Source organism: Lycorma delicatula, chromosome 1 (genome assembly GCF_047948215.1).
Source record: "Lycorma delicatula isolate Av1 chromosome 1, ASM4794821v1, whole genome shotgun sequence".
In the NCBI taxonomy this organism is placed as follows: Eukaryota; Metazoa; Arthropoda; class Insecta; order Hemiptera; family Fulgoridae; genus Lycorma; species Lycorma delicatula.
Genome location: NC_134455.1, coordinates 63398178 through 63421892, shown reverse-complemented (window position 1 = coordinate 63421892; position 23715 = coordinate 63398178). Strand labels below are relative to the sequence as shown.

The window sequence follows — 23715 nt, the reverse complement described above, 5'->3', positions numbered from 1 at the left end:
AAAAGTTTTAAAGATTGAAAGAAATGTTGGCATAACTGAGTCATATATCTGTGGAGCTACTTTGGAGGACAATATCAATCTAGAAGAATATGTAAGTTTTTTTTTATAAAAACTAAAATTCTAATTTTTTTACACATCTAATATGAAAAATGATGATCAAATTTGATGCACTTTTTCAGATGTACAAGGGTGAGCCAAAAAGAAATGAGATTGATTTTTGCAGAGAAATTTAAAGCACACAAAGTGATAGTCCTACATTCACACAAATATTCAGATATGTTGTCTACTTCCTGCGTCAATTTCAAGTTGATTGTTGCAGTCGCTAATTGTCTGTGATCGTTTACATAAAGAGTGTTGTGTAATCGCCTACCATGGAAAAAATATCTACCAATGTTAAACAATTCATTAAAAAACTCAGCCTCTGAAATATACAAAATGTTGAAAGAACCATACAATGAAGAGTGTGTGTAACATATGAATCATGTTTTCATTGGCATGCTGCATTTATGGCTAGTCAAAACAGCGTGAAAAATGATTAAGAACATTATGATGAACACAGCAAGCGTCATCATTCAAGATCATCATATTGGTAAGCAGTAGTTGGGTGAACTGGTACATGTCTCAAAAAACATTGTACTCAATATTCTGAGTGAGCAGATACATACGAAACATGTAGCATTCCGTGGCAGTTAACAGCTGACTAATCACCTGCAGAACCAAGTATTCATCTGCAAAGAATTATTAGCTTGCTACAAGGAAGGAACATCCTTTTTGTGTGCAGTAACCATTGACAAATTTTGAATGTTCCGTTATCACCCTGAGGTAAAACAACAGAGCTCCCAATAGAGGTCAACTTCTTTACCACCTCTGAAAAAAGGAAAAGCTGCACACAAGATGGGCACTGTCATGATGATCATCTTTTTTGATCAAATGATTCATTTACCTATACATCAATAAATATAATATCAAATACCTATACAGAAGACTCTGTAAATGCTCTCTGGCACATCAATGTGTTGAAGATAATGCTGACTCACTTTAGAAAAAAAGACTCTGAGAAAACTAAAGAACCTTAAATGCATCACAATAATGGTGCGCCCCCATATTGCTTAAACAGACTGCAACCTTTTGGAACAGAATTAAAATGGCTCTTCACCCACCATACAGCCCAGATCTGTGTGACTTCTGACTGTTCCCAGAGGTGGAGAAGGATCTGAAGGACAAAAATTTTAGACAAATCAAAATGTAGTATAAATTGTGGATGTGAAAGAAATGCTAAGTATTTTCAAAAGATAATCTGGAATTTTGTGTCTGAAAAGTGGATCAAGCATTGGAAGTAGTATATTTCACTTAAGGGAGACTATTTTGAAAAGGAAGATGTAAATGTAGATTCAGAATAAAGATTTTTTGAACTATAGCTGTTGTCTCATTACTTTTTAAACTACCCTCATACAATCAGTATAAAAAAGAAAGCTAGGGTAAATGTAAAGGATTCATTTTCAATACCATAGCTACATTGCACTACTGCTTCTGCAAAATGATAATATTTTATAGTATATTCATTTGAGCTGATAGTTAAATTTTGGTTATCGTAGCAGGATTTTGCTTGGTATACAAAGGGTATAGTGCTAAATAAAGTTTATAAGTGATATTACAGTGTCAGATGATATTTTATTAAAAAAAACACAAGCAGTTAGATTCAATATACTGGTAACTGCTGATTAAGGAATATTGGAAACATAGCAGAAAAGGTGAGACACTGTTGTTGGACTTCAATTTCATGGCTTATCTAAAATATCATTAACGCAGTAATTAACAAACCATTAAACCATTGGATAGGGAAGTAATTATTGTTTTAACGTTATACAGGTTGAGGGAAGAAAAATACTGACAGTTATTTTAATTATGGTTACCTCATTGGATGGAAAGTCAAAGTGTGTTGTTTGCTTTCAAGTTCGATGAAAATATTAAAATTAATTTGACATTTGTAAACCAAGCACCCAGATCATAAAAGCAAACCCTTAGTATTTTTCAAAAGAAAATTACATACTCTCAACAAGCTTCTATTTGTAAATTAAGCCATACTGATAAAAGTACACTTGAAGCATCTTATTTCATAACTTTAAGAATATCTAACAAGTCCAAACCCAATAAAATCACAGAAAATCTCACATTGTCTGCTGCAATTGATATGGCCAATGTTTTAATAAGTGTGGAAGAAGTAAAAATTTGAAAAAATCGTTCAACAATAGAGTATTAAGGTGAATTGATGACATGGCTGCCAAAATGTTTGCAATCAGATAATTCAGCAAGTGAGTACAAGCTGAATTTTTTAGTTTTCAATTTGATGAACAACAAATATTGCAAAATTTCTCAGGCTTTATGTTTTATAGGATATAAATGCAATAGAGACAGATCAGCCAAAGAAAGTATGTTGTTTTGCAAATCAATACCAGATCATGCAACAGGACAATGTCTTTTTGTTGTTTTTTATGAAGCTACTAAAAACTACAACATAGATTGGACAAAATGTGTTGTAGTATGTAGTGATGGTGCAAATGCAATAACAGAAAAGAACAGTGGATTTCTAAAAAGATTGAAAGATCATCTCATACCAAGGGTGAAATGGACAGATTGCTTCCTTCGCAGACATTCTCTTGCCACAAAAAGTATGCTGGTAAACCTCAAACAACTTATTTGTAAAGCTGTAAAAATGGTTAATTTTATTGTAAGTCAACAATACAGAATAGTCTATGTGATGAAATGAGCAAAAAGAAAAACTTTCTTCTTTTCTGTATAAAAGTCAGATGGTTATTGCGAGGGAAAGTGTTATTCTGGTTATTGGAATTCTGAGATGAATTAATAATATTTTTCTAGGATAAACAAACGCATTATCAATGTTTTAGAGAATAATGAGTATGTTACTGTTGGCTTAGCTGATTATTTTCGCATTTAAACGACTTGTATGTGAATTTACAAGAACGTGATAAAAACATTTTATTAATGACAAAGTTCATGCTTTCATGAAGAAGTTTAATATCTGGATTATTCGCCTTCAAAGCAAAAATGTTGATACGTTTCCACTTACTTTTAATTATACAGAGAAAAATTTGGATGAAGAAGACACTATTATTCACCACAGTTTGAATAGCATGAAGATTCATTTGTGTGACCTAAAAATTCAGTTGAAGAAGTATTTCCTGGAAGATAAAAAAGTACTCATCAGTACCAATCTTTTCTCAAAAAGATGGGTACTGAATCCATTCAGTGAAAACGCTGCAGCTCTGCTAAGTTATCAGTTGAGATTCACAACCAACTCATTGAAATGTCTGCCAATAAAACGTTCTAACTACAATTCACATCTGAAGGCTTGCTGAAACACATCTGAAACATTTTGAGTTGCTTGTCAAAGTGGATATGGAAACTGTCACAGAAGCATTGAAAATATTAATATTAATCCCTTTTGTGCCATATCTTACCTCTGTGAAAAGGGTTTTTCATCTGTGATTGCACTAAAAATTAAATATAGGACTAGTCTTTTAACACTTTAAAATAATTTGTTTTTGTGTGTTTCTAACGCAGATACATATATAGAGAAACTTTTAAAGGAAAATAAACACAACCATCTCATTCATTAATTTTCTTTACATGTGTACTTAAAATGTTTACAGTAAATGATTTTTTTCTCATAAAATGATTTTATTATTGTTTACAGGTAAAGTTTTAGGCTAATTTCACAACCCCCCCCCCCCCCACTTTCATATCATTACAATCTCTGTGGGGTTCGCAAGGTTGAGAAATACTACCCCTACATCACTCTGGGTTACCAGAAATAGCCTGTCAAAAAAAACCGTGAATAACATCAATAAATTCTTCAACATTTCAATTAAGAAACTTAAAGTAAATTTAAATTAATAAAAAAAAAACACATACAGTTTCATGTTAATAAGATTCTAAAAATTCACTAGTAATGTTACAAAAATATCCAGATCCTATTCTACATAATGTGAATCTAGCTTTAAGAAGCCATTACCATTGATCACACCAATGTTACTCCCTCTTTATTTTTTTTCAGGAAACACTTATTTCAACATCAGCTTCAAACTGTCAATCCACATTTATCTCTGTCTGCAGGTCTTCTATCTCCTGAATCATTTCATGCATCTTCTTAGCTTCTCTAACATTTTTCATATTACCTATTCTTATACAACTATATTTTTTTATCCATCCTGGTTTTGCCTACTTCACTTCTTAAGCTCATCTCCTCCACTTAATCATTATCTTTCTAATCTAAGTATCAGAAGCGGAGATATTTATTTATAAGTAATATAATTGTGTATTAACCTTTCAATCTTGTAATATTTTTTTATATGTACCTCCTGGTGGTCATTATTTTTGCTAAAAGCCAGTTTTATGCATTGATGTGTTTTCTCTCAAATGTTTATATCAGCCAGCTTACTAGCTGATGCTGTTAACTTACTTAAGTTAACATTTAATACAAACATTACTTAAGTTACAGCACCAATATTCTCACAGGTAATAAAAACAAAGAAAGTAAAAATCCTTAGCCATCCAACCCGCCGGATTAGTCTAGTGGTGAACTCATCACTGCAAATCAGCTGATTTTGAAGTTGAGATTTCTAAGGTTCAAATCCTAGTAAAGGCAGTTATTTTTATACAGATTTGAATACTAGACAGTGGATACCAATACACTTTGGTGGTTGGGTTTCAATTAACCACCCATTTCAGGTATGTGTCATCCTGAGACTGTACACTTCATTTACATAAATGAAGTGTAAGACTACACTACATTTACGTTCATACATATGATCCTTATTCATCCTCTGACATAATATCTTACAGTGGTTCCAGAGGCTAAATAGAAAAAAGAGAGAGGACCAACCAAGACAACAAACAATCAATATGATATGGAATATGAAACAAAAAGGGTAGTTCATTCAATAGTATTGAAAATTGAAATTATTTGTGTTCATAAACTAATTTTCAATGAAAATATCTGTCATTGTACATTTGATGATAATGCTTATAGTTTTGTGAAATAGGAGATGTAAACCAACAGAACTCTACAGGCCGACTTAAAGCATCCAAAGACTATGCTGAGTCCATTAGATTATCTTATATATTAATATTAAAAAAAAAAAATTCATTACTTGTAGGAGTTTGAAGTTATCAATCACAAAAAAAATGCAATTCAAAATATCCTCACCATAAGCATTTGCATGCATGTAATATGCATGCATAAATTCAACTTAGATGGGGGATAAAAATAGATGATTAACCTAAACATGTTGAATATTCAAGGTTTATTTTTAATGAAATCAATAATGATGTGAATTTTTTACGCTAGGTTTTGTTTATAGATGAAGCTGGTTTTAATATCAATGAGCTGCTAAACAAATTTCAGGATTTGGAAACCTTTACAATCAATAATCTAATTCATGATATACACATACGCAAATATGTATGAATGGTGCAAGTTACTGGTGACAAAGTTTAGGAGATCTTTTTTGTACTGAACTTTTTATTGTGAGAACTTTTATTTTATTAAAATTATTAAGGTCTTTGACATGCTTCTTCTACACATACTTAACATAAGATGGGTAAATGAAAAAAATACCAGACCACTACTGGGAAATAAACCAGAGACCAAATTAATCTAGGAGGTAGTGTACAATACCAACTGACACTACCTGGTGATGTTGAAAGAAAAAAAAAAATCTGCATTACTTTCATGCACAAGAGTAAGCCCATTTCAGTCTTCCTGCATACATGTCTCAAATGCCAGTTTACCAAACTACTGGATTGGTAGATGAATTTATGATTATCTAGTAGTCCTTTATGCTCAATCACTTCATGTACACAATTTGAAATTGATTTAACGAATGTATTTACTACACACTATTTTGATTTCTTTTTGAAATCATACAATTATTATTGCTTTAATGAGGTCAACTTTTGTGGTACAATTCATTTTTGAGAGTCACTTTTTGACTATTGTACAAAGATTTTTAATTGGGTTTAAATCTGGAGAGGTATCTGACCACTGGAGAATTTTAATGTTTTGTTCTTCGAAACACTTTTCCACTTTTTTGCAGAATGGCATGGCACTAAATCTTGTTGGAACACTCCATTGCCTTGTGGGATTTGTTTTGAAGTTGTATCACAACCCTTTTCTTTAGAATCTTGATGTATCCATCACTTTTAAACATACTATCTACTGGCACTAATGAAAAAAAGCCTTCCAATGTGAAAAAACCCCAAAACATTTTTTCTGTGGATTGCTTTATATTTTTAAGTGGATTTTTATTTTTAAGCGATTGCTGGATATGAGCTGGTGATATATTTTTATCTGAGCTTTTCTAATGTATGGAACTCTTTGCCTCTGAACATAAAATTGTGACTCGTCAGAAACCATAAACATTTTTCCAATCTTCTTTGGTCCAGTTAGTATGTACTTTGACTCACAGGACCCTTTTTTGCACATTGCCAATGTTAAAAGCTGCTTTTTAGCTGGCTAACAAACTTTCCATCTAGCTGCAAGACGTCGGCATTTAACACCTGTCAAGTGTAAATCTGATCCACTGGCAGCTAAATTCTTGGTTTAAGTCCAACACCACACTCAGAAACTATTTGATGTTGTGTCAATACTATCCTCAGAAAGAAAAACAATTTTCAAATGCTTTCTTGGAATTATGCCTATTATTATATATTCAAGAAACACAGAACAAAAAATATAAAAATATGATTTTGTAATAAAAAATGAAATAAACTTATGTAAAACACTATTTATAACACAAAAATTGCTAAATAACCAGTCAACAATAACCTCACATTACAGAAAACATAAAGAATGGATGTGGTTGAGCAATGTAGCTACAACATAGAAAAAAAACTCTGTGTTTGGATTTATTTTGCATACTATTGTACAAATCCAAGAACAGCAAATGAAAGATAGAAAGCTAATTAGATAAAAAATATCTGAAGTTGTGTTTGAAACTGTGAGGAAGAAAAATAATCACACCAAAGTGAAATAGTTGGAAGAAAGACCAAACACACAGAAAGAATGAAATATATTGGAAGAAAAGAAAAGAAACCAGAAGAAATAATATTGGTGTGGTCCATTGTTGGCCTAACCATAAAAAATTATTAAAGATTATAACATTATAGACTTTTAGTTATTCTAAGCTTATAAAACTATACATTAAGAAGAAAATAAAGATCAAGTTTACCTAATAAAGGAGTATTAAAATGAAGACAGATCATCAGTTTAATTTTCAACACCTTTATACAGAGTAAAATAAATTTCTCTTTATCATCTGGATCCTTGTCTTTCAGGTACAATCAACTCACCATTCATTGACTGAAACATATTCATTCATAAATTATAGCAGAAATAATTGTTTACTTATTGATATAACAAAATATTATTTATTTGAATTATATAATGACATAAAAATAAGTTTCTAACAAGTAAAAATGTGTTTTTACCTAATTATTATTTCTTTATATAAATTTCATCCTTTCCCAGTAAATTTAATTGAGAATTTACTATCTTGCCATTCATCCTTGAAAAATGTCTAAGGATATACCTGCAACTGCAATGGACATTAACTTTCTATTTCAAATCAAATCATTTTTATTCTTTCAACTACTAAAATGTACAGTACATAACATTTTTATACAAACAGTAAACTTTATTAGATACTTAATATATAAAAAAATAAAAACAGTAAAAATGCAAAAATTAAAATTAAATATGTACATTAAAAAACTTTAAATGGTTTAAAAGAACTAGGTACCTTATTTAGGCATTGCCTGTGTCAAGGTTACCATGACACTTAATAATTAGTAATTGAGTTAATGAAGAATTGAAACTAAATTTATTACATTAAAACTAGAGTTAAAAAAATTAAAACTAGTAATTAATCATTTATAGCAGGGCAGACAAATAAAAAATATTTAAAAAAAATAATAATAATGGAGTTACCAGCATGAATTGTATAATTTGAGAAAACCTATTGTGCAACAACTAGCAATAATAAAGATAAAAGCTACTCTAGAAAAAATACAAAATTAAATACATAACATTAGAATACAGATATTACTGATAAACACTCTTTACACTGTGTTGATAACCATTTTTTCATATTTCTTTTAAATAATTTAATGTTTACACAGTTTTTTATAAATACAGATAATTTATTACAGATTCTTGGGGGAAAATATGTGTAAAATTTATTAAATGTAGTAAAATTTGATTTTATTATGTGAAGGTCAAGCCTAGATCTCAACTCTTGTTGGTATATATTAATTTCTTTTGGTTTGCTACCACTTCTTTTGTAAAACAAATTTAAAACTTTATATACATACAGGTGTTGAAGTGGGAAGATATTTAAATTTAAAAAAAATTGTCTCTCAAACATTCAGTTTGAGCTTTTTTTTGCAATTATGCGAATAATTTTCTTTTATATGTTAGCAAGTTTGTGTCAAAAGCCGTAACAACTTAATCCATAATCTAATCTACTTTGTACCAAAGAAAAATAGAACTTTCTACTGATCTCTTGAGGGCAGAGAATAGTTAGGAAGTAAAAAATTCTCGTGATTTTAACTTTTTTGTTAAGCTGTCTATGTGGAGTTTCCAGGAGAGTTGTTCATCTATGAGAATATCCAAATATTTTGTAGAAAACTCTCTAAGTATGGGGTAACATGTTTGGCATGTACTGCATGAAACGAGACACTGCAGACACCCATAACTAACTGAGTTAAAAGAGTCTTGAGATTTTCTTAGAGAGAAATTAACGTAATTTGTTTTTTGAGTGCTTAGAATCATTTCATGTTTAGAGAACCATAACCTTAATTTGACCAAATCTTCTTCCATAGCATCTTTATTTTCTAACCAACATGTACCGTGATAAAATAATGCAGTATCATCTGCAAAACATATTATATTACCATTAAATCTTCCATCACATAAGCTGTTAATATATATGAGAAACAAAATTGGGCCTAACATGGTTCTGAGGTACCCCAGTTTTAACAAAACCCAAGTCACTAATCTGTTCTACTTTAACACATTTTTTCGTATCTGATAAGTAACTTTCGAACCACCTATGTGTCACTCCTCTAATGTTACAATTCCACATTATTTGTAATAATTTACTGTGATCCACCATATCAAATGCTTTTGTTATATCGAGAAAAAGGCTACTGACTTTTCATCTTTTGTTTAGTCCTTTCACATCTTAAGAAACAAAACAAAGAAGTGCATCCTCCATATTAGGCTGTTCTAAAAATCCAAATTGATTTTTACTAAAAAAGTTAATTTTATTTAAAAAATTTAGGAGTTGAAATTTGATTATTTTTTTTTTAAATTTGGAAAAGTTGTTATTTTGGAGAAATAAATTTCTTTCCCAAAGGGACCAATCAGCTATAATTTTTATTACTACTGAATAATAATGTGGTTAAATGTTTTAATGTAGGTGCTTTATTCTATTCTATCTATATACTTTTCTACTTTCATTTAAAAGTTTGAGTTCTTGAAAGTTTTCTACAATCTAGTTTTAAAATGTCTGTCACTTAGTTTACCTGGCTGCTCTTCTCTGTACAATTCTTTTCTAACAAATAAAGTTTTAAATTTGATTAAAGCATGTAATCATTTATTGGTAATGGTCTTTAGACACATAAAATATCTCTATGATATTTACGAATAATTTTCTCACAGTAATAAACAGTTCCATTGAAGAAATTAAAACAATCTAGTCAAGAGGTTTAATTGAATGAAGTAATAAAGAAAAGAGATTCATCTTTGAACATTTAGTAAACTGTTCACTGGATTGTAACAGAATGGCTTAATGGCTTATTACATATTAGGTACACTCATTGCCTAATAATAAAAGATATAAAACTTATCTGGGAGAATTTTATAACGGCTATTTTGAGCTACTACAAATTTATTTTAAGTTATTTATAATTAATTATCACTATTCAGGATTTTTAATAATATATTTTTTAAAAGCTTGATTTATCAAATGATTTATTTAAAATTATTTTGTATACAAGTTTAATGAAATTTTAAGTCAATATGACACCTTGCGTTAATATATTTCTGTTATTATTTATATTTCAAGTAATTAATTCTGCTTTAGGAACTGAGAATGTATAATAACCTAGTATGAGTGTTTTTAAAATGAAAAATAGTCACAGAAAACATTAACACAAACTGAATAACAAACCTAATAATTACTTTTTTAAAAGCTTTTATTTAACTCGCTTTAGAAATAATCAAATCTTGCAACTGCTATATCTTTTGATCTATTGTATGAAAATCAATGAAATTTGGTACTCGTACGCAACTTCAATGACAATACAGCACTATACACAATGACAATACAGCACAGAATTTGATATGATCAACCCCTACGCTAAATTCATGCATTTAGTTGAAAATTTTCATTTCTCATGAACTATCATATGAAAATGATTGAAATTTGGTACACGTATGTAACTTTGATGTGTAAAAATAAATATTTTTACTTTTTTTGTCTTAAAATAAAATACAAAAAAACACAAAAATATATTTGATTACATATAAAAAATTATTTTTTAAAAAAGCTTTTATTTAACTAATATTAATAAAAAAAGGGAAAAAATTAGAAAACCCCTCTAAAAAGTAAAAAATAAGAATTAAATCAAATTGAGAATTTTAAACAAAATAATATAATATATTAACAAATATAAAAATGCACTGAAAAGTAAAAAATAAATTATATAAATATCTAATAAATAACCAATAAATAAAAATAAATAAATGTATTAATTATTAAATTTTAAAATTAAAAGTAATGAAAATATTTAGTTAAATAAAAGCGTGGCACAGTTTTTATAACAATGTTTTCGAATAAGTATTTATAGACATTTGCTGTATTTTAAAATATATTTTTTGTTTAATGAGGTTGTTTAATATATGTATATACTTTATTTATCTGTAATAAAATAACTCAAGTTGTAATTCTTTGATGGTTCAAATTTGCACCGAGATGACCTTTAAGGGTTAATAAGATTGAAAATAAAAATTAAATTTGGAAATTTTGCACAGTTATTACATTTTGACGGTAATCTGAAAAATTATTAATTATTATCATTATTATAACTGTAATCGTAATTATGAATTCATTAAATAAAAATTCATAATTAATTAAAATGAAACTTTTAGCGGAAAGGGTGCGTTCAATTTGGCTTAGATTTCAAGCAGAATTCAAAGATGAACTTCAACTATGTGAGAACACGTACAAAGAAAGCGAGTGGGTGCAATTTCCCAGATTGTTACTTGTAGCTAGTCAGTCACAACTGGAGAGGTTCCAGCAGACCTTTCCGCCTCCTCGCATCATTATTGAAAATGAAAATCAAGATTAATTGTTGTAAAAATAAATGTTGTGTTGTTTTAAATAAATGATAAAAACTGCGCCACGCTTTTATTTAACTAAATATTTTCATTACTTTTAATTTTAAAATTTAATAATTATTACACTTATTTATTAAATATTTATATAATTTATTTTTTACTTTTCAGTGCATTTTTTATTTGTTAATATATTATATTTTTTTGTTTAAAATTCTCAATTTGATTTAATTCTTATTTTTTACTTTTTGGAGGGTTTTTCTAATTTGTTTCATTTTTTTATTAAAGTTTATTAATATTAGTTAAATAAAAGCTTTTTTGAGAAATATTTTTTTAAATGTAATCAAATATATTTTTGTAATTTTTTTTGTTTTCTTGTATTTTTTTTTGAATTCATTTATTTACTTCTATTTAATAAATGTCAACTAAACCAAATTCTATATTATAATGAAATCATTAATACTGATTGTTTTTTATCACTCTTGTTTAAACATTCAATAAGAAAAATTCTGTAAAATAACTGCATCACTTAAATACCATACTTGAAATTAAGCAAGTATAAGCACTGCCAAATGCCCATAGGTAATCATGGTACTCATGGCAAAGTGGATACTCTTATATGCTTTGTATATAAGAGTAATATAAAGAAGAATAAGAATAAATATAAGTGATCAATTTATTTTATTTTAACAAGTCAACGTTTTCTGTAAATAAAATTATATAGCAATTTTCAATTTACTGCTAGAAATTTATTTCACACAAATATTTATTTTACTGAGATATTATATCCATAAATATGGAACTTTATTTTTCTGCTAAAAACAGAATCTATATTATTCAAAACAACCACTGATTTTGAGGCTAATTTTTTTTTTATATTAATACACTATCATGATATATACTTGATTGTTTAAAATAAACAAACCTCAGAAAAATAATACTATTATCATCTTTTCAGTGTACTTAATAAGTATGATTTAATTTTATGGATAAATATATTTTGTTTAGTTTTTATTCTAAAACTGTTAACTACAAAAACGTAAGTGTGAGAATACGGCTGGGACGAAAATGCAAATTATACATATTTTTTTCTAAAGTACTACTGTTCCTGAAATAAGTTAGTATTGTAGTAGTAGTTAGTATATTAGTACAACTGAAATGTTTTTCAATAGTAAAGCTTAAAGTATGTGTTTAAATATATTAAAATTAAGTATTTATTACAGGTTTTTTATCAATGCTATGAAACTTTGAATTGCAAATACCTACATAAAAATTTAAAAAATTGTTTTTCTAAAAAATATATATTACATATGAAATAATCAATCAGCAATTGCGACTCCCTCCGGAGAAGGAGGCGCATTGCTCTCTCCATACAGTTAGTGCCCCGTTGTGGCGTATTCCTGCTAGCCTATGAAGCGTTAGCACTGAAGGGACTTCAGTGGACGGTCTGAAGGGGAATTACGTCGGGAGGACAGGTTTCAAAAGCCTAGCCTTCCGCGGTCGGCCCATAAAATGGGTTCGATAACGCTGGTTTACAACGGATTGGAATGCAATTAAATCCGTCCTTAAAATTAAAAATATAAAATAACACAAAAATTGAAAAATTAGACCCTTCATTAAAAAATAAACCTTTAAAAACACGCCCGATAGAATCATCCAGCAGCAAGGGACACTGTCCAAGTTCTGCGATCTGTAGGGAGAATTTGTAAAACTCCCACCAACTTTGCATTCCATTCCATTCCATATGAAATAAGTTTTAACAATTTCTGGATCACAATTTTTATTACAACAGTAATTACATCATCAGCATAACAATTCCACAATATGCCTTTCAAACAATGTTACTGAAGTTTTGAAGCAAAATATAAAAACCTTGGCATTTTTAACTTATTTAGTAATGGAAATTTTGCTCTGTAATATCATAAGTATGTTACTTTTGAAAACAAGAACACATCAACACCTGATGTTGGCAGTGATGTCATGAACACTGACAACTTATAAAATAATAATTTCCCAGTCATGATTACTAGTTCAAACAGGAGGTGTTGATCCAGGAATCTGGTGAAGTGACCTTGAAAGTGTTTGTTATTATTTCAAATAAGTCTTAAAAGAATGTGCTTCAATTTAGTATATATCATTTTTATAAGGTAGTTTATTGTATAATTAAAAAGGTCAATTTCAAATGTTCTCTTTTCCTATCAAATGTATAATGTTATAATAAAGTTAAAGCAGAACTAAATGGTTAATGCAAACTGTATTACAAACCAAATTTTCTTAAAAACAGTTTTTATTAATTGACAATTTTTTTTTATTTCCAATTTGGAAATGATTCTTCGACCTTTATATTCTCTAGTTCTAATTTTCACACATTTATTAAAATGAGCAATTCATTCAGCAAATCTTAGTTCAGCCCTTTGATAATTTAAAATACAATTGATAATTACAACATGACTGAGAGCAAAGTATTAAAATCGTGTATCTTTTAAATTTTGAAGTGAATTTTTATTATAAGAAAAAATTTAATAAATAACCAAAAGATTAGTTACAACTAAGTATATTATTCAAATGAAAAAAGTAGTGTAAAAAATTAAGTTTTTTATATCTTAATATGGATTATTTTCATATGCCACACCTGAATTTCACATACTATATGTTAACATAATTATAGTTCAGCTGTTGGGCCTAAAGATATATTAGAACATAGTTGGACTTCAGTATGTGTGACTTTTGTATGCTTTCTAAATGTAATAACAAAATGAAAAACAGATATTCCTTAAATTTAAGTTTCTTATATAATTTACTGATTTAACCATCAGAAATTTGTGCTTTATACAACAGAAAATTAAAAACTAACCTCAGTTTCAGAATCTTCTAAAGTCAATGGATCAGAAATAATAATTTCACCATGGGCCAATCCTGCTACAGGTAAGTCATTATCAGCAGCTGTATGTGAACGCCCAAGAGCTATATCATCTTTTATACCTAGTGATACCTAAATAAAAACAATGTGTCATATTTATTAATAGTAGTAATAGTAAAAATGTATTATAGAGCATCTATGTTAACACAAAAACTTACAATACAACGTCTATCATGAGCATTACTTATCTATTGTTAGGATCATTTACTGTCTGAAGTAATGAAGTGAGACATACAGAGAGAGTGATATGAGAGGTGAATCAAAAAGTAAGTTACACCCTTACCATGTTCTTGAACTGAAAGGATATATTAATGTCTTGTGGTAGCAGCACTGGGTGCGTTGTCTTCATGCTCCTCCAGCAGCAATTCTGTACGACATTCAGTACATGTATAGTATAGTTGTCAATATGGCGTGTCCTCTAGAGGTTTTGTCCAGCGTAGAAGTGCATTCAGTAGTATATAGTGAGAATGCAATGTCATGCCTGATGATCAAAAAACGGTACCAAACATTCAGAAACAGAAGAACAAATGTGAGTGATGAACTGCGTGCTGCGCGTCCTTCAACTACAAACACGACGGGTAACATTGAATGCCTGAATGAAATGATCTTGAGTAACCGGCACATTGAAATTAGAGAGATTGCAAGTGAACTTAACATCAGTTATGGTAGTGTGTTTGCGATTATTCATGATCAGCTTGATTACCGTAAGATGTGTGCACGATGGGGTGCCACATCTGTTGACCAACCACAAACATCAACATTCTGCGTCTGCTCTTTCTTTTCTTCAACATTATTCCAGGACTGGTCCAGTTTTTGAAAAAATCATCACAGGGGATAAGAGCTGGGTGCTTCATTACACTCCTGAGAGTAAATGAGCATCACATGGAGGTATAAAAATTTGCCACATCCAAAAAAAGTGAAAACATCCCCACATGTTCGAAAGGTTATGCCAACAGTCTTTTTCGAATCTGACGTAGTTATTTACAGTAAATTTATGCCCTGAGGAGCAACAATCAATGCCAAATCTTAATGTGAGACTTTAAAAAACTTATGTAATGCCATTACAGAACAAAGACCTGGAAGATTGAGGGATAGGGTCGTTTCTTTTCATGAAAACACTACTCCTCATTCAGTCTCATGTGACAAAGGAGTTATTACAAGAATTCAAGTGGTAAGTGTGGTCTCATCCGCCTTACAGTCGTGACCTAGCACCCTGCAACTACCACCTGTTCAGTCCTCTTAAGGGAGACCTTGGAGGGGAGTGTTTCGCTAATGATGATGAACTTAAGACCTTGAAGACCTTGATGATGACCTTAAATGGTTGAAGGAAATTGGATGAAATTTTTATGAGAGTGAAATTTAGAAACTTGTTACAAGGTATGAAAAGTGTTTAGAAAAACTTGGTGATTATGTTACAAATAGATAAAAATATGTAGGTTATTCAACAAAAAAAAATCTTGTAAATATGTGTAACTTACTTTCTGATCATCCCTCGTATGTATAAACAAACTGAGTGCTAGTTACATTAAAGATAAAACAATTAACAGGCCTTATAGATGACAGCATAATGACAGATTGGTTATCACACAAATTATGAAGAAACTAATTCATAAAAAGTTTATTCAGTAACTGATACAGACAACTCATTCCATGAATTAATCATTAAATCAATTTAACAAATCCAAGTACATGGTGTGTGCCGATAGATATGTTGCTATAGTATATTTTGCTAAAATATGATTAATATACGTTTAAGGGCCTGTGTAATATACTACTGCATGTACTGTATAATACAAATCTCCTGGAATGTCAATGTTTATTTTTAATAAAAATATATTATAAAATACAGGTATAAATAATTTTATATATAACATTCATTCATCCTCAACAAAGATCTTAATAAATTTTTACTTCCTTGTATAAAGTAAAGGAAGTACTGTGATCATGAAAAGTTTTGGTTTTCGGATTTCAACAGAAATACCCATTTTGATCATCTCCGAATCCATTTTGACTAGTTTCTGTGTGGCGTCTGTACGTACATATGCATCTTGCATAACTCAAAAATGATTAGCTGTAGATGTTGGAATTTTGGATTTAAGACCGTTGTAACATCTAGTTGCGCACCTCCCCTTTTGATTGCAATCGACTGAACCAAAAGTGTCCAAAAAATTCCAAAATCAAACAAAACTGGATTTTGGACTTTTTCTTAACTGCAGTAATAAGCCTTCATTGAGAGCTTTTCAATGATATATCATAAGTGGTACTTATTTTCATTGGTTCCAGAGTTATAGCCAAGTAAAGTTTTAATTAATGAAATATTTGGATCTTACAAGGGGAAGGCACACTGGGTCAAATCACACATCTCCTTTTTTAAATTTTTTTTTTTTTAGTTTAAATATATTGATTTATTAACAATTATTAATGTCAGATTGTAAAAGAATTTCACAATAAATAATAATTCAATAACAATAAAAAAAATTTTTAAAATCAAGTTATTAAAGAAATGAAATTTTATGTACTTTTCATTAAAAAAAAAAAATGTGTATATGTATAATTTAATAGGTGCACAAGGAAGTCATGTGGTGTCCACATCAGTTTTTTTTTTTTTTAGTTTTTTAAATATGTTGGGTAAATTATTACATAATGGTAAAACAACTAATATACACATAATTCTCATTTTCCCATCCTAATAGAACGTAAAACATTTGTTTATAACTTAAATATTTTATTTTCATTAAGTTGCTAAAAATGATATCATTCAATTTAATATCCATTTCCCATAAACATAAATAATAGTTAATTTTATTATCATTCTTCTGATGACAATATAATTGATAGCAATCCACTATTTATTTTATAAAAAACAGTTTTTTTTTTTTTTTACTTTTTTTTGTTGAATATTTAGACTTTTTTTACTTACTTATTTAAAGCACTTTGATTTATTTATTATTATATATAATTATTATCATTATTTATTTAAGGTTCTACATAATTTACTATTCATACACTCACTATTCCATAATGTGTTCCATGCCAAAAGCTTGATTAACTTAGCTTCATAACTTATTTAAGAATGAAATATACCTCTTATAATGAAATGAATAATTACTAAAGTAGTACAGTACAAATCACACTGTTGTCAGATTAAATCAGAAAAAATAAATTAAGTCAGTCAATAACAGAAAAATAAATGAAAATTCTGATGTGAACTTACTAAATTCGGTCGTTGATGTAAAGATACTGGTGTACTATCGTTTACCATAACATCCAGTTGAGTAGTTGGTAGAATGGAAGATGACACTTGTTTCACCAGATTCTGAAAAAAATCACAAGTTTTTAAATAGCTAATAAACTTTCATAAAAAAAAAAAAATATTCATAAAAAGGAAATAATATCAAAGGTTTTGATTTTTTACATGGCTAAAGAAAAATTTGAAAAAATACCAAAAAAGAGTGAAAAAGAGAAATATTTTTTAGGTTCTGAATACAGTCAAATGCCCATAGATAATCATGGTACTCATGGCAAAGTGCATACTCTATATGCTTTGTATATAAGAGTAATATAAAGAAGAATAAGAATAAATATAAGTGATCAATTTATTTGATCACTTCACCATTTGGGTTACACCATTTGGTGGTGTAACCTATACACCACCAAATAAAGACGATCATTTTATAATCACATTACTTCTTTTTCTTCCCCTTTATTAGTATCATATATCAAGCAATAGACCATTTACGATGATCTTGTTCTATCATTTACCACTCCTTTTTACCTTTCCACCTTTTACATCCTTATTTATAATGTTCTCTTCAAATTGATCAAGCTACCTTTTCTTTGTTGTTCTGTTTGGTCTCTTTCCATTAGCATGTTCCAATTCAACACTTTCAATGTTGTTCTTTCTTCCTTCACTCTGTCAGTAAATCCAAACAATGTCCCATTCTCCCTAGCCTATCTAAAACACTTTATGCATTTGTGGAAGCCCTTACTTCTAACAAATCATTCCACAAATGATTGTGGTTCACCCCACTTTTTCTTGTTGATCATCCTTCTAAGAAATTTCATTTACATTCCTTGGATTTTAATTTTCTCTTGTCCTTTTGTAACCTTAACTTCTACACCATTTGTAAAAATTGACACGAAATAGATTCTTAACACTTGTAACCGACATGAAACCTTTTAACACTCCTTTATGTTACTTTAGCTCTTTCTTATTCTTTATAAGTCTTTTTACATTCAAATAAAAGCCTCCTGCATTGTATACTCTTATTCTTACCTGTCCAACAATTTTCCCATTCTCTGCTAGCTAACTACCAAAATACTTAAAACATTTTACCACTTCAAGTGCTTCATCATATTGTTTTAACTTTCTCTTCTTCTCTTTTTCTTCTGTTATCACCCAGAAAAAATAAAAGAATACAAAAAAGTTCTAGCTCTATATTATACCGTTTTTCAATAACAGATGAATCATGGAAAACTTATATGGGTGTCTAGGCAAATCAGTAGTTCCAGACTCTTTCAAGTCATTATCACACATCTTGCCATATTGGATTCAGGATATAATGGATCACTAGAAACTAAATCAACACATGTATGCAGTAGAATGCTACATTAAAAATTTGTCAGTACTAAGTATACAATGTTATCTTTGTGGTGATTATTCTGTATACAGTATTATTATGATACTGTTCCATCTTTAAATACAATAATTAACTGGGTTAAATAATGGTGGAACAGAAAATCAGTGAGTGATATCAAAGGTCCTGGAACATATAAGTGCCAGAATTGCCAATGTGAGAAAAATTAATCGGTGGTCAGTACATTGGTCAGATGTTATGTTAAACTGTCACAGATTTTTTACTCAAAACTTTCTAGGATCATGATGATGATCTATGAGTTTCATAAATAAGAAATTTAAGTTTCATCTTTACAAATATCTAAGTACAACAGCTACATGAGTGGGACTTACTTTTTACTCATATATTTGGTGATAATAAAACTAATGAAAAAACTTTCCTGTAATCTCTTATATAGATGAAGGTAACTATTCAAGTTATGTAAAAAAACAAAATTTTAAATACTGATTACCTGAAAATCTTAATTTGTTTCATTAAAGATCTTTACATAATGCAAAGGTTATTTTCGAGTGTGCTGTATCTTTTCAAGAAGTAAAAAAGTATTATTTTTTTTTAATTTGAAGGAGGTATATTAGTAATTTTGCTAATTCAGCAAAATTGTCAAAATGTTGACAACACTTCTTGTAATCCAACTGCAACAACTGAAATTAAGAAACATATTTTCGCCAAGCAACAATCTACCAAATAGCTAGGAGCACAAGGTGCAAAATGTTTGGTTTCACAATTTGGACATCATCAATGGTTTCTAAGGTCGGCACTGATTTCTTCCTTTACAGGTATTTAAATATAAGTATCTTCCAATCAAATTTACTCAACTGAATTAAGATATAATTTTAAAAAATAAATAATAATCAAAACACTGGAAAGCAGTAACTTGTATCAGAATCTGCTACCATGTCTAAATATTTTTTATAGACTATAAACAAGCTCTGATGGTATTTAGGAAATTTATTTTGAAAAAATATTTTTACTGTACTTCCAAATTATTGTAATTTCAAAATAAATTGATAAATTTCATTTAATTTCTTTTTTGAATTCCTATTTTATATTTAAAAATGTCAGCTTGTGATAAAATCCTTTCATTCCAAATATCAATTATTTTCTGAACTTAATTTTAACATTTACTCTAAAGTGGCAATATAGTCAGTAAACCTTAATTTATTTATATTCCTTCCAAACCTACCATACTATTAAGAAACCAACTTTTATATAAAATTCTCCAACTTGTTAACAAATTTATCACTGAGAATTTGATATATTATTAAATAGGATAAATAATGTTATTTCAACAAAAAAATAAACACCAGGAGGCACTAAAGTCTACTCATTACAAATAGAGGAATCATCATTACTCATTGAAATTTGATAATTGGAGTTCTACTTTAAAACTGTATCACTGTAGTTTTGATAGTCAGTATTTCCACTTCATGAATTCACAACTAAAATGTGTTGCATGCCAACACAGATCAGCACAGTCCAGCTGTAATTTGGATTTTGATTTATTCTGTTTTTATTTGTGTTTGAAAAACACAGAACAAAAACACACAACATTTCTATTAATTTTAAAATATTAACAAAAGTAGAATGGATTTTTACTTTAGAAACATAGTACTCAAATAATTTTAATGCAATAAATAAAGTAGCATGATCACTTTTTTCAGTTCCATCAGCTTATAATTAAGTCTACAACTTCAAGAAATGTTTTGGAAAGCATGATTCTATTGAAGAAAATCATAGGAAGGAAAATAACTAGTTTTATGGGTAGTCATTTAAAGCCTAACAAGGTTTGTTATTGAACATATAATATCAAAATGTTTAATTCCAATAATTGCACACAAGTAGATATTTAAATGTCATATAACTTGATTAATATATAGTTTTGAAGCAGATCAGACTATTGACTGCAGTTTTCAGAATTAGGTTAACTGTACTAAACAAAGATATCCTAACTTATTTTTTAGATTTTTTTGGGGCGATAAAGCAAACTTTAAGTTTTGGGTCAAGAAAAGAGATACAATTATACTTCTGGTATTCAGGAAACATTTGTCTTAAAACTTAATTGAATCAGCCTGGTGTAATAGTCTCGAATGGAATATCCTGCCAAAGAGTTGCAGAATCATGATTTTTTTTAAGGTACAGTGACAGAAAATAATTATTTGGAAATGAGAGTTATCAATTCTGTTCAACGACCACACATAAATTTTGACAATTTATACTTCCAACATAATGGAACTACAATACTACACTATTACCATCTGTGAGTTACTACATTAACAAAATCTTTGACAACAAAGCAAATTGGATGATGTGAGTTTCATAGAAGTCACCAGACCTGATGATGTCTATGAACTACTAATTTCTGGTTTTTTGAAAGATAAAGCATACATCATAAGACCACTCACACTCGAGGAACTGAAAATAGTAATTATACTTCCTTTTTGAAGAGGTAAATTCATAGATTATATAAAATCATTTGTTCCAGTATGCATTTAAGGTAGATTCATTTAATGGGTAGTGACTTTAGTGTCAACCAGTTTAAAAATATTAGATATTGTCAGCAAACAACTTACAGTTATATTAATACTGTTGCTATTACAAAGTTTCCTCTGTTGACCCAGTTTATCATCATTTAAGCTACCATTGAGAGTATGCTCGGCAGTGTGCGCAAGGAAATTGTCTTTCTTGACTGTACGAAATGGACAAGCAGGACAGCTGAACATCAGACCTTCATCTAATCCTACCAGGGCAAAATAATACATTGTGTAAATTTTTGTTAATAATACTATTCATTAAGAATTTAAATTATGTTTTAATATCTCTAATTACCTCAACCAAACATTTTTAGTAAATACTTTCCTTCTTTGAGGAAAATACTTGGAAATACATAAAACTGCACGCTTGCATCCTTACATACATACATACATACATACATACATACATACACACACACACACACACACACACACACACATATATATATATATATATATATATATATAAATTTAAATATTTTAAATACTTTGAAAAACGCTCTTCATTAACTTCAAATAAAGTTCACTTAAGCATGCTTGCAACTTTAAACAACAAAACCAATAACACAGTACATGAAATCAAGTAAATTAATGTCTCACAAGTATCATTAATGAAATGTGATTCTTAATCAAGTATTTTATTGGCATAATTGATTAAAACAGTTACAATATTCAGCTGCTTCTCTCCTACAAGATATAAATACAGTACATTGCACTATAATGTCCTAATTGCTTCCAGAAAAATGGTACAAATCGGTGGTTGAAATCAAGCCTTTAGCATCACAGAGCCATATTGTTATTGCACGAGAGCTGGCAAAAATTTAATTCATACAGGAATGTAACAGAATAAAATATTGCACAAAGTGACAGAGTGCCACGTTGGAGTTTCATTCCCCTATTACAACATTCAAAAACTCATTGGCCCATGCCCACTCATTTTATGTCAGTTGCCATTGTTATGAAGTTAAACCTGCTATGTCAAACCTGCTAAGTTGACCTGCTATGTCAACATATATAAAATATTATCGTAATGAGAAAGATGACTTACTCTTCAATATTGAAATGGGAGAAGAAGCTCAGGATAGGTAATGGGAGTCCCATTATAAAATTCAAAATAACCGTTTGGGAAAAAAATTATCTTTACAATGTTCTGGATTCCAAACACATAAAAATCTGATGTAGAAAATACATGACTTCCTTGAACGCCTATTAAATTACATTTTCACATTTTTTTAAAATGAAAAGTACATAAAATTTTATTTCATTAAAAACGTCTGATATATTTTCTTTTTTTTTCTTTTGCTATTGTTGAATATTATTATTCATAGTAAAAAATTGTTTACAATGAGAGGGTAATAATTATTAATAAATCAATATATTTAAATGAGAAAAAAAGGGAAATGAAGTCTGATTCGAACCAATTGCCGCCAATGCCGCCTTCCCCTAAGATCCAAATATTTCATTAATTAAAATTTTATTTGGCTATAACTCTGGAACTAATGAAAATAAGTACCACTTAAGATACATCATTGAAAAGCTCTCAATGAGGGCTTATTACTGCAGTTAAGAAAAAGTCCAAAATCCAACTTTTTTGGATTTTGGGGTTTTTTGGACTCTTTTGGTATAGTCGATTGCAATCTCAAAAGGGGAAGTGCACAACTAGATGTTACAACAGTCCTAAATCCAAAATTTCAACATCCTGCGGCTAACCGTTTTTGAGTTATGCGAGATACATATGTACACACGTATATACAGATGTCATGCCGAAACTAGTCAAAATGAATTCAGGGATGGTCAAAATGGATATTTCCATTGAAATCTGGAAAGTAAAATTTTTTACGATAACAATACTTCCTTTACTTTGTACAATGAAGTAAAAATGATTGACTATCTGGAAGCTGGCCTGAATTACAGTCAGGCTAGCTTCCAGATAGTCAGTCATGTTTCTATGGCGATACACAGGAACATTGAGACATATTAGGAGACGTGTATGTTGTGTTCAATATCCATGGAGCCGATAATTCCTACAACATAATACTTGGCCACAAACAGCCACATGCAACCACTGAGGCTCCTCTGAAGTTGAAAATGCCAATTCCACACTCCATACTCACTAGATTTGGTACTCTGTGAGTACCACTACTCTGTGAGTATCACTAATACAAAATACTTTCAAAATTGTTTTGCAGATGGCTCTTTTCAATTTTA

The 23715-nt window shown here is 29.3% G+C and overlaps 1 protein-coding gene across 4 annotated transcripts in view; it reads right to left on the bottom strand.

Annotated features, from left to right (window-relative positions):
* LOC142318989 (uncharacterized) overlaps positions 1 to 23715 on the bottom strand; it is a 143130-nt gene that overhangs the window by 3359 nt on the left and 116056 nt on the right. For 3 of the 4 annotated variants that reach the window (XR_012755088.1, XR_012755085.1, XR_012755089.1), the window contains 4 exons: positions 21547 to 21713; positions 17554 to 17655; positions 14274 to 14411; positions 7251 to 7381 (listed from right to left, as the gene is read on the bottom strand). The gene's annotated coding sequence lies outside the window, so the exon portion shown is untranslated. Of the gene's footprint in view, positions 1 to 3088; positions 3385 to 7250; positions 7382 to 14273; positions 14412 to 17553; positions 17656 to 21546; positions 21714 to 23715 lie in introns of all 4 variants that reach the window. The other variant, XR_012755087.1, reaches the window with a different exon arrangement.